This window comes from Mustela nivalis (genome assembly GCF_964662115.1).
Source record: "Mustela nivalis genome assembly, chromosome: 2".
In the NCBI taxonomy this organism is placed as follows: Eukaryota; Metazoa; Chordata; class Mammalia; order Carnivora; family Mustelidae; genus Mustela; species Mustela nivalis.
The window spans coordinates 130,305,943-130,317,973 of record NC_139021.1 but is presented as its reverse complement, the minus strand read 5'-3'; the positions used below and the strand labels follow the sequence as shown (position 1 = coordinate 130,317,973).

The 12,031-nt window shown below is 36.5% G+C and overlaps 1 protein-coding gene across 2 annotated transcripts in view; it reads right to left on the bottom strand.

The window, feature by feature from the left end:
• The window catches only part of MYPN (myopalladin), a 97,512-nt gene extending 87,693 nt beyond the window's left edge, over positions 1–9,819 (bottom strand). For both annotated transcript variants that reach the window (XM_082714612.1, XM_082714613.1), the window contains exon 1: positions 9,603–9,819. The gene's annotated coding sequence lies outside the window, so the exon portion shown is untranslated. The remainder of the gene's footprint in view (positions 1–9,602) is intronic.
• Between the last annotated feature and the right edge of the window lie 2,212 nt (positions 9,820–12,031).

The window sequence follows — 12,031 nt, the reverse complement described above, 5'->3', positions numbered from 1 at the left end:
GCCTTACTTACATCACAAAGAAGACTTCCTGGGAACCGCTCTAATTCTTGAGCTTTTAGAGTGCTATCCAAAACCAACCTCTAAATTGGCAAAGTAAGCGGTCACCTTGAGAGGGCAATTAGAGATGGCTGAAATAATTGCCTACAGCCAAATATTTTTCCACATGCTTGTTACAGCCTGAAATTGTCACTACAGGAGTCATTTGTTTGGGTGAAGTCTACTGTGCCTTAAAAATGAATTGAAAATGCAAAGGTGCTGGATGAGTGCAAAGATTTATCTACAAAGATATTCATCACAGTATAGATGATAATATTAAAAATTGGAACCATGTTCAATAAGAAATTATAATATACTCATTAAATAGAGCTATCTGGCTATTTTAAATCTGGTAGGACCATAAATGATATACCAAATAGTATATGAAAGTATAATTGATATATCAATTGAAAATTTGTCTCATGTCTGCATTAACATACAGAAGAAGAGTTAAAAATATGTGCAATAAGGTGCAAATGCTATTTTAAAATGTAATTACGGGGCACCTGGGTGGCTCAGTGGGTTAAGCCTCTGCTTTCGGCTCAGGTCATGATCTCAGGATCCTGGGATCAAGCCCCGCACCGCATCAGGCTCTCTGCTCAGCAGGGAGCCTGCTTCCCCCTCTTTCTCTGCCTGCCTCTCTGCCTACCTGTGATCTTTCTCTCTGTCAAATAAATAAAATCTTTAAAAAAATGTAATTATTATACTGATGAAAAAATCCTTCTCATTTATAAATCAACTATTTCATTAGTCTCATTTGAATTTCTGCATATACAATTGACCCTTGAACAATGCAGGAGTTAGGAGTGCCAGCCCTTGCACAGTCGAAAACCCACGTATAACTTTTGATTCTTAGGAAACTTAACTACTAATAACACACAATTGACTAGAAGCCTTTTCAATAGCATAAGCAGTCAATTAAAACATATTTTTATATGTATCATATACTGTTTCTCACAATAAACTATGCTAGAGAAAAGAAAATGGTTTAAGAAAATCATAAGGAAGAAAAAATGCATTTACAGCACTGTACTGTATTTTTTTTAATGTAAAATAATCCATGTATAAGTGGACTCACACACAGTTCAAACCCATGTTGTTCAAGGGCCAACTGTATTTAAAAATGTAAGGAGAAAGCTAAGTAATATATAAATCAGAATGATCTTCTATTAGTTGGACATTACTGTATATCGTGTTTTATTGTAACTTTGTCTCTAACTCTGTATTCTAAGATGGCTTTTATCTTGAGGCAACATGAAATGAGAATTATTGGTCTTAGAGTCACATCGGTTTTCAAATTCTGGTTTCATGAACTCTTAGCATTTGCGTGACTTTGAGGAAATTGCTTACTTCTCTGAGCTTTGGATTCCTCATCTTGTAAAACATGGATAATACCTAATTTCTGGGATATTGATAACATCATGAATGCAAAGCCCTTAAACCATGCATCAGAATGCAAAGCCTGTAATAGACACTCAAATGATGTTAGCAAAAAACAATATTTAGGGGCTTCTGGGTGGTTCAGTTGGTTAAGCATCTGCCTTCAGTTCAGGTCATGGTCTGGGAGTCCTGGGATTGAGCCCTGCATTGGGGTGCCTGCTCAGTGGGGAGTCTGCTTCTCTTTCTTTTTCTCTCTCTGCCCCAACCCCTGCTCATTCTCTCTCTCTCAAATAAAGAAAGAAAATCTTTAAAAAAAAAAAAAAAAGACAACAACCCCACAATATTTAGGTAAAGGTGATGTTAATGTTGAAAAACTTTTTAAAAAAATATATTTTATTTATTTGTCAGAGAGCGATCACAAGTAGGCAGAGAGGCAGGTAGAGAGAGAGGGGAAAGCAGGCTCCCCACTGAGCAGAGATCCAGGACTCGATCCCAAGACCCTCAGATCATGACCTGAGCCGAAGGCAGAGGCTTAACCCACTGAGCCACCCAGGCGCCCCAGTGTTGAAAAACTTTTAAGAACTTTATATTTATGGTGGAAATAGGAAAGAAAATACTTGTAAAAAGTAATCACTGCTCTGGATAAACATTTTTTTTTCTTTTTTAAAGTCAAGAAGCCAATTGAGGTGCAAATGCGTGCCTATTCTGTTACTTATGGTTATAAGAAATTATTATGATAAAAAACTTTCAGTTTTTAAAATAAAGAATTGTTTTAATTTTTAATTTAATTAATGCTTAATTAATTTATTTAATGTTCTTTAATGTAGTGTTTATTACCTAAAACTTTGGAGTTAGATAGATGTGGTTCAGATCCCAGTTCTGACACTTTCTGGCTGTATAAACTCAACAAGGTCACTTATCCTCTATAAGGCTCAGCTTAGACATCTGCAAAACAGCCATCTCATAGATTGAAGTCATGATTAAATGTGCTTGGCATTTAGTAAATGTTCAGTAAATGGTAGTTGCTATTATTATTATTATTAAATAGGAACTATAGTGACATAGCATGATAAGAAATGGAAGTAGAGCTAGTGACGTGGTTGACCCTAGGACAAAGTTTGAAGAGCAGCTGAGCTCTGATTTGTAGTTAATTCAGCACCATCTATACTCTGTTGAAATACGCGTAGTCTCAAAAAAAAAAAAAATGTAGTTTCATGAAAGAACTGTATTGCCTGTGGATCTTGTATACATTTTCTTTGTTTAGGCACCTGCCTGTCCCCACCTCCCTCACTGCCTTACTGGCCCAAGATCTACATGGTCTGCAGTTCTTAGCTGAGACATCGCTGTGGGATTTCTTCTTTGTTCTGGGTTGGGTACCTCTGCAATGTGATCCCAAACCTCTTTGTCCTTCTCTCCAAATACAGGAGTTACCACAACACAGTAAATTTGCCTATTTACTTTTCTGTCTACCTCACTTTGCTTTTGTACACCACCATCTCTGTGCACACACAGCACATGGAATTGGATCAATCAATATCTGTTGAATTCTTTGGTTCATTAGAATTTCCTGCTAAATCAACTATTATTTATCTTTTATTCTAATTACAGAATAAAGTAAGACAGATAAATAGAAATCATATTTGCAAAAAAAAAACTTAGAAAAAAAAAAAAAAGAGAAAAAGGAAAAATATAAACTGGTAAAAGCTTTAATCACTTCAAGGTGACTTTCAAATGAAAATTTACGATGGATAAAATAACTGGAATTATGCTTTTCTTTCATAGCAGAAGTATCAAAGTACATCTAATTATAATCAGAAACCTGGGTTTGAATCCCAGCTCTAACACTAAATATCTGTATTATCTTGAGCAAGTCAGTTAATGCATCTGAGTCTCAATTATTACCATCTTTTCCAATGGGATAATAGCAATTCTCCTTTAAGAGGTTGTCAAATGAAAATGCACATATAAATTGTTGAGCTGATAAATATTACCTATAATAGGAAATTTTAAAATGTATCATTTTCTCTTTCAAGCATTAATGTAAAAACTATCTGTTGTAAAATTTGTACTTTTAAAAAGCCCAAATGCTATTATGGCTAATGTAGCTTTCATTTATTCATCCAATAAATATCGATTGAGCCTCTACTCTGTGCCAGGTACCATTCTAGGCACTATGGATTCAGCAGTGAACAAATGACAAAGTCCCTATCCTATGGAGTTGACATTCTGGTGGAGAAGACATAAGTGTTAAGAAGAAAAATAAATAAGACAAAGGAATAGAGAATGAAGGGGGAAAAGGGAAGGTATGCTATTTCAGCTAAGAAGATCAGGCATAGCTTCTAATGCAGTGGAGAAGTTAGTCGTGTGACCATCTTGAGGTGGGGGTGGGTGGAGAATGTTCCTAACTGAGAAAGAAGTAAGTGTTCAGGTGAAGGGAGGTGAATGTTTGCTGTGTGTGAGTCAAGCCCATTGTGCCAGGAGGTGAATGAAAAAGAAGAGTAGAAGAAAACAAGTCAGAAAAGTACAAAGTTAGATCATGTGAAGTCTTGCAGGCCATGGGAAGGACTTTGAATCTTATTATACATGTAAATGGGGACACATTTTAAGGTTTTGAGAAGCGGATGACACAGTATTTGAAAAAAATTAAGCATGGCTGTTATGCAAAAAAATCAAGTTGAAGGGAGCAAGTGTGGAAACAAGCAGATCAGTTAGGAGCCTTGCCGTATGCTACGCAAGAGATGATGGTGGCTTGGATCAATGAATGGTACCAGTAGGAAAATGGTGAGAAATGATCAGATTTGAGTTATTTTTTCTTTTTTTCTTTTTATTTTTTTTAAATATTTTATTTATTTATTCGACAGAGAGAGATCACAAGTAGGCAGAGAGGCAGGCAGAGAGAGAGAGGAGGAAGCAGGCTCCCCGCTGAGCACAGAGCCCGATGCGGGACTCGATCCCAGGACCCTGAGATCATGACCCGAGCCGAAGGCAGCGGCTTAACCCACTGAGCCACCCAGGCGCCCAAGTCTTTTTTTTAAAGGAAGAGGCAGTATAATTTGCTAGTAGACTGAAAGATAGGAGAGAAATAGCAGAGTCAAAGGTGACTCCAATATTTAGGGCCTAAGCAACTAGGTGCGTGGTGGAATCATTTTCTTGGATGAGCAGGTTTTAGGAAAGGAAATTAAGAATTCTCTAAGACATTTCATCTGAGATGTTCAGAGTGACACTTCTTTCTGCTTCTTACAAAATTGAAACACTTTCAGAATAAGAATGAGTGAGGGGTGCCTGGGTGGCTCAGTTGGTTAAATGACTGCCTTTGGCTTTGGTCACGATCCTGAGGTCCTGGGATCAAGTCCTGTATCGGGCTCCCAGCTCCGTGGGGAGCCTCCTTCTTCCTCTGATCTTCTCCCCTCTCATACTCTCTCTCACTTTCTCTGTCTCAAATAAACAAATAAAATTTTTTTTTAAAGATTTATTTATTTGACAGACAGAGGTCACAAGTAGGCAGAGAGGCAGGCAGAGACAGAGAGAGGGAAGCAGGCTCCCTGCTGAGCAGAGAGCCCAATGCGGGGCTCGATCCCAGGACTCTGGGATCATGACCTGAGCCGAAGGCAGAGGCTTCAACCCACTGAGCGACCCAGGCACCCCAATAAAATCTTTTTTTAAAAAAGTTTAAAAACAAAACAAAAAAAAAAATCATGGTTAGGGTGAGATTCCTAGATAGGAAATGAAACAAGGCCACATCAATAATCAACACAGACTTTAGTAAATCATATAAACTAATTTGGTGACATAGATGGCTTATTGAATGCTCTTTATTTTTCTTTGCTAAATAGCTCCATTTTTTCCCCTGGGATTTCTCCTGATGAGAGGATCTGCCCTGAGAGCTTGCTGAAAACTAAGGGTCTGGTTCATAATAACAAAATTTGATGTTGATACCTTTGGGTATATTTCTCAACTCATGTTAACTAGGCACTACCTTTTTTGCAAGCTCTAAGAAGGCCTTGTTGGAAATATCATTTGGTATACACCCATCTTTGGGTTATAATACGAATATTTAAACTGGGGCATTGACCAGCGAATTAGCAAAACCTAATATGAAATAACTTGGACTCAAACATAAACACTGAAGATATCTAAATGAGATAGATACCTAAACAAATTTTGATATCTAAATGAGAAAACAAATCTCATTTCTAGGTAAACACAAAAAATAGCTTAACGTTTAATAATTATTCATGTAGAGAGCTGGAATAGGACAAGATAAAACATCTTTAAGTAACTCACCTCTAAACTGAGGATAAGCAGAACTACTCTGCTTACTTCATAGATTCATTTGTGAAAGCACTTTAAGACTGTGCTTTAAAAACACAAATTGAAGGTGATAATTTTCTGCTGATGTGTAATTATTATACCCAGAATGTTCTTTAGGAGAAGAACCAACAACAAAATTAGGATTTGCCTCCCTCTCGCTGGTGTTGATCTATTTGTCTTGCCTTTTCTATCCTATGATGTTCCACACAATAGAAGTATCTAATTCAGTACTTTCGGAGAAACTTGCTGGGCCATGAACCAAATCCCATGACATAGGAACTAGTCCTGGAGAGTTGGGTACAGATCATCTTTTAAAAATTTGGCTGCAAAGACCCCTGGGTGGCTCAGTTCATTAAGCTTCTGCCTCTGGCTCCAGTCATGATCCCAGTACCCTGGGATCAAGTTCACATCAGGCACCTTGTTCAGCAGGGATCCTGCTTCTCCCTCTGCCTACAACTCCCCCTGCTTGTAATCTCTCTCAGACAAATAAATAAATAAATATCTTAAAAGGAAAAATAAAGAGGCGTTAATTTAAAAAAGAGTTGGCTGTATATGGGACGCATTTTGAGGTAAATCTTTCTTCACTGTTAGTTTCCCATTCCATTACTATTACAGGGATCACCCCCATCTTAGTTTTATCTCTAGTCTATTTCTGGTGTGAATGACATTAGTCATTTAGTAAGTTAGTATATGTTGCATTAACAGAATAAGGACATGAAATATGTAGAACTATGTCAGTAGCCTATGTCAATCTCATTAACTCAAAGACTATGGAAATAGTGTAAGGTCTAGTCTCTCAATTCCTCTTTCAGTTTGAAACAGGAAAAACAGCAGATAAAAACAAATAGAGACAAATGTATACATTAAAAGGGAATGTTGAACTAAAGAGACAGACCAGAGGTAATATATAGGAGAAACAGTGGGAATCTGTTAAATTAGGGACATTCCTTAAAGGGCAGAGGTTAAAGGAAGGAAAAGGTTTTTAGATAATGGGCCAAGGGCGAGTAAGCTGTTCCCTTCTCTTACTATTGTTTTAATTGAATTGCTAAAGTGGGGAAGGTAGGAAAGAAAGTAAGGATTTAGTTTGAGTGCGAGAAAAGAGATTGGCATACTTTCCTATATTTTTGAATATAGAACAGGATAAACAGTAGGAAAGTAAAGGATACTGAAGCCAGAGCCCAAGGTTAGTATTTAACCTTGACAGCAAAGAAATTGTGTAAAAGTAAACTCCACAATGCGTGGAAAGGCTAATGAAAAACAAACAGAAAGACCTCAGGCCTCTAGGATATAAGAAGAGCTTGGTGGTAGTCACAAAAAAAATGAGGTTTTATATCACTCTCAAGATCTCACCATCTGTGGGGAACTTAGCTCTCAAACAGGAAATCAAAAACGAGAAAACGTCAATCTCATTAACTCAAAGATTATTTTAAATAAGAAAATAAGAAAACAATAGAACAGTTTCATCTCTCTTCAGCCTGTCAGATTTATTTAGGTGATGAAGGATTTGAAAAAGGTAACTTCCCAAATTACACTGACATAACATGCTGCCTAGATTGGGAGAGGAAGATGTGCCCCCAAGAGGCTCCAGATCTGAAGATCTAGTTTTAGTTTAAGGGCTTGGTGGGAAGGCTGGGCCCCTCCCAGAGGGTGTAAGGCATTGTGACTCCAAACGGAGGCAACAGGCAGCCTGTGCAGAACTGGTCAAGGTGACTCTGGTTATACATGAACTCTACAAACTCTTGTGAGTGCAAATAAACAGTCATACAAACCTTTGTGCCCACCAAAAATATATTTGCTGAATACAGACTCTTAATTTTTCTTTAAAAGATTTTATTTATTATTTGATAGAGATCACAAGTAGGCAGAGACAGTGGCAGAAGCAGGCTCCCTGCCTGATGTGGGGCTCAATCTCAGGACCCTGAGACCATGACCCAAGCCAAAAGCAGTGGCTTAACCCACAGAGCCATCCCAATGCTCCTAAATTTTTAAACAGACTATTCTGTCTGTACTTGAATTATTCCCTTTAGGCAAAAGTGCAATTCCCTAGCAGTTTGAAAAAACTCTGTCAAGTATGCAGTACCATAGAAATTTAAGAAAAGATCTCCGTGGTGCTTGATTCTTCTGTATCTCCTAAGAGAGGAAAAAATTCAATTTTTGGTCTTGTTATAGGTAATGACACTGGGTGACAACCAATGCCTTTGTCAAATCTCAATGTCAATGAAGGAAACTATCGTAATTATTCTGGGATTACCAGTATTGTTTGTCTTTGTATTTTCAGGTTAGCAAGCTCAGTTCATTACTCCTATTACATATATGGCATTAACTGTTGAAAATTTAGCTGGCATCTTAGTTCATTAAAGCCCTTTCATGATGAAAAGTGATTTATCAGCTGTCTTATGTCAAAAGTAAATTTGAATAAACCATCTCTATGAATCACAAAACCCAGCCTGGATTAAAAACTCATTCAATTTTTGATGTCCATGAATTGTGGTTCTGAGTCCATTCCACTTATTGGACTAAGCACACTGTAATAGAAACATGTAATAGAGAGCTTGTATTCTAAATCACAGATCTATAAAACTGGGGATTTAACACATTAGTATGAGTTCCAATAACATTAGCTATACTCTGTAAGTGGGAATAGAGACAAACTTCCAGAATTTGGATAGTGTCCAACTGTTTGTTTCATAGTCCATTATTACAAGATTCTGTAATGGCTATAATTTTGTCTACCAACAAAATAAATATAATGTGCATATATTTCAGATTTCATGGAATGGCCTTGATTTTAAATATTTTGTTTGTTTCAAATCATGTGTCAGACAACATATCTTAACCTTTGTTTAAAAAATATGTTTATTATACCTTTAAGTATAAACAGTCTCAATTTCCTAGAAAAGGATTGTGGATTTTACATGTACTTAAGAGTTATGATTAAGGAGAGACTGAAAAGTTGTCACAGATTCTTTATTGGAGTTTGTAGAATTCATTTTCTCATTATCAATGTGAAAATAACTGAACCACAATTTTTTGAGAACAAAAATGGATAGGTGTTTTGTTTTTTTCAAACTGATTGATTCTAGTATCTTTAACAAGTATGAATAAAAATTGGTTGACGAAATAGAAAATTTCTTAGCACCATTGCTGTAATGTTTACTTTTGGGGAATGGAAATACAGATGAATCCAAATTCTCTTTTTCTTTGCTTACATGGTTTTTAAAATATAATTCAAGATGTGCCTCTAATTACTGCTAATAGTGCAAAATACCAGGCCAAACACTTGCCATTGACTGTCAAGTGTCTTTTTGATGCAGTTGAAGAGAGGGGGAGAGAGAGAGAGAGAAAGGAGAAAGAAAGAGCAATGTCCTTTGAGCAAGACTTTTTGCAGCTGTTGTGTACATTAATCCAGGGAGCAGATCTCCCAACACTAAATATAGCAAGCATATCCTTTTACATGATAAAAAAATTTTAAATGAAAGTCTTTTAACTACAGAGTCATATTATTTTAGATTTGACTTCCTTTAAAAAGGAAATAGGCATCACACACAAATTCTCTATACACACTGTTATTTTAATAAGTGAACATGTGGAAATATTTATGATGTATGTATCATGTCACAACTTCCTCTGTTGAGGTATTTTTTCCTTAGGACTCAAGGAGGCTGTGATCTCTTGTGACTCACACCAATCCCTTCCAAAATCTTTACATGTAGAAAACTTTATTTTTTGAAAAATTTTGTGTCCCATCAAACACAATTAGGAGTTATCCTAGGTTTCCCTCTTAATCACAGTAACTAGGTCTCTGAAATATCCCTTTTCCCATTGTCAACGCCCTGTTATCAGAACACACTTGAGAACTTAAATCTGGATATTACCTTTCTTTTTTTAGTTGACCCAGTTGAAGATGTCCAACCCAGGCAATCCACTGTGATGATAATTATCCAAGGAGAACTTTTAGATGAAAGCACAGGAGAAAAAGAAAATTCTTCACGCCCTTGGAAATCGAGAGTAGCTGTCCATAGAGAGTGAGGAGTTAACCTTAGTTTCAGTGAAGATGGCTGTAAGAAGCTGGACAACCTGTCACCACCGGAGCCAGAGCATTTGTCAGCTCACAGGTCCCAAGTTATTTTGAGCTGTATAAACCATGTGCCTGTGAAACATTCCACCTGATTGGACAGGAGAAAACTGAGCAAAGGGATTCCATAGCGGAACAGCACCTATGGGCGGTGGGGGTCAATCAGTTTTTCTACCTACAGAATTTCACTCCTTGCTGGAGGCCCAAGCTGTTAATTGATTTATGTTTGGAATTACTACTAAATTCATGACACCATGTTCCACCTGTCAAAGAGAATGGTATTATTTTTGAAATACATCAAAATTCTTAATTTTTAGGAACTTTAATTTTAATGGAAAAATTTATTGTCATTTAAGCACTGATACATTTTAGGAAATTTGGCTGTGAAAAGCCATCCAAAGCTGAGGTCTGACATTTTAAAAGTGGAGAGAGTTTTGGACCAAAGGGTAAGCAAAGGCAGAGAAGATAACTAACATTAAAAGTTGTTAATTAGAGATCACAAATCCCCCCAAAAAATGGAGAGGAAAAAAACAGCCTGAGAGTAAACCCAACAACAAATGAGTTTGAACAAACTTCATCAGGAAAAAAAACAACAACAAAAACCAACCAGATACTGTTCAAAAGTCAATGTGACTCTGTAACATAATAACATAATAGATTACAACTCCTATTCTTTTGTTTTTTTTTAAGATTTTATTTATTTATTTGACAGAGAGAGATTACAAGTAGGCAGAGAGAGAGAGGAGGAAGCAGGCTCCCTGCTGAGCGGAGAGCCCGACGTGGGACTCGATCCCAGGACCCTGAGATCATGACCTGAGCCCAAGGCAGCGGCTTAACCCACTGAGCCACCCAGGCGCCCAACAACTCCTATTCTTGTATTAATATCTGGAATAACATTTTTGTGTATTATTTGAAAAAGTCTATGCCAGATATCTTCTTTCACAAGCATTACCAATTATCAATAGAAAAGACTGCTTAACCAAACTAACATCTGCTCAAAATCCTTCTTTGTCAAAGTATAGGTTCTTTCATATTAGTTTCATACTTTTTCAGAATAGAAATTTGGGGAAAAAGAAATCAATCCCATTGCTTGGTACAGATTAAGTGTGCTGTAATGTCATTAATCTTGGCAGAAGCGCACATTTTGAAAATTCAGGTAAATGTCATTGGTTATTTTTTAAAAGGGTCATTCTCAGATGTAGATAGCATGAAATAATGTATTGGCTTGTATCTAGATTCTTAATTAAATCATTCAACAGTTTGTAGGAATTCTTCTCATTCATTCATTCTTTCATTCAATAAATATTTACCAGATGCCTACTATATACCAGGTACTGGGTTTAAAGCAGTACACAAAATATACCAAAATTCTTAACCTTATGGAACTTACTAAGAGATCTTTTTACCCTTTTTAGGCATCTTGAGATTCCTATTATAAGTTGAATAGATATAAAATTTCTTTGTTTTTTTTGATCACATCAGGGGTTTCCCTATTCCCTTCTTATGGAGCTTTGTATTTAAATAGGCAAGGTGAAAAAAAATTAAGGAAAACTTTTAAATAAGCCAGGTTTAAAGTACTGTTACTGAGGAGGGAAAAAAGGTACAAAAAGAACTGAATTATGTGGATAGGCTGTTTTTATTACCACAGTAGCCCAGATTTTTAATGACGGATTCCTTTGCTCTCTTATCTAATTCTGTGTTGATACTAACCTCAAGACTACTTAATTGTGTTTATACACTTTCTATTTATATGGTTGCTCCAAAAATTTCTTTTTCTTTAAAGATAAGATCTGGGAGCACCCTGGTGGCTCAGTAAGTTAAGCGTCCAACTCTTGATTTCAGCTTAGGTCATGATCTTGGGGTTGTGGAATCTAGCCTCATATCGGGATTTGTGCTTAGCAGGAGGTCTGCTTAAGATTCTCCTTGTTCAAGTTCGACATTGGGCTTCACTCTGGGCATATATATATGTATATACATATATGTTTATATAAAAATGAGCACATTTGGCAAATTGGTATAGTGTTATGTAGTAATGCTATAGTTGGGGTAGAAAACTAGTAAACTTGAAAACACAGACACACACACTCACACAAGATTCTCTCTCCTTCTCCCTCTGCCCCTTGCCCTGATCCTTCCTCTAAAATTAATAAATAAATAAATAAATAAATCTTAAAAGGGAGGAAAAAAGCCATTCTTCGCTTTCTAAATAAATATAAGATCATCATCCCC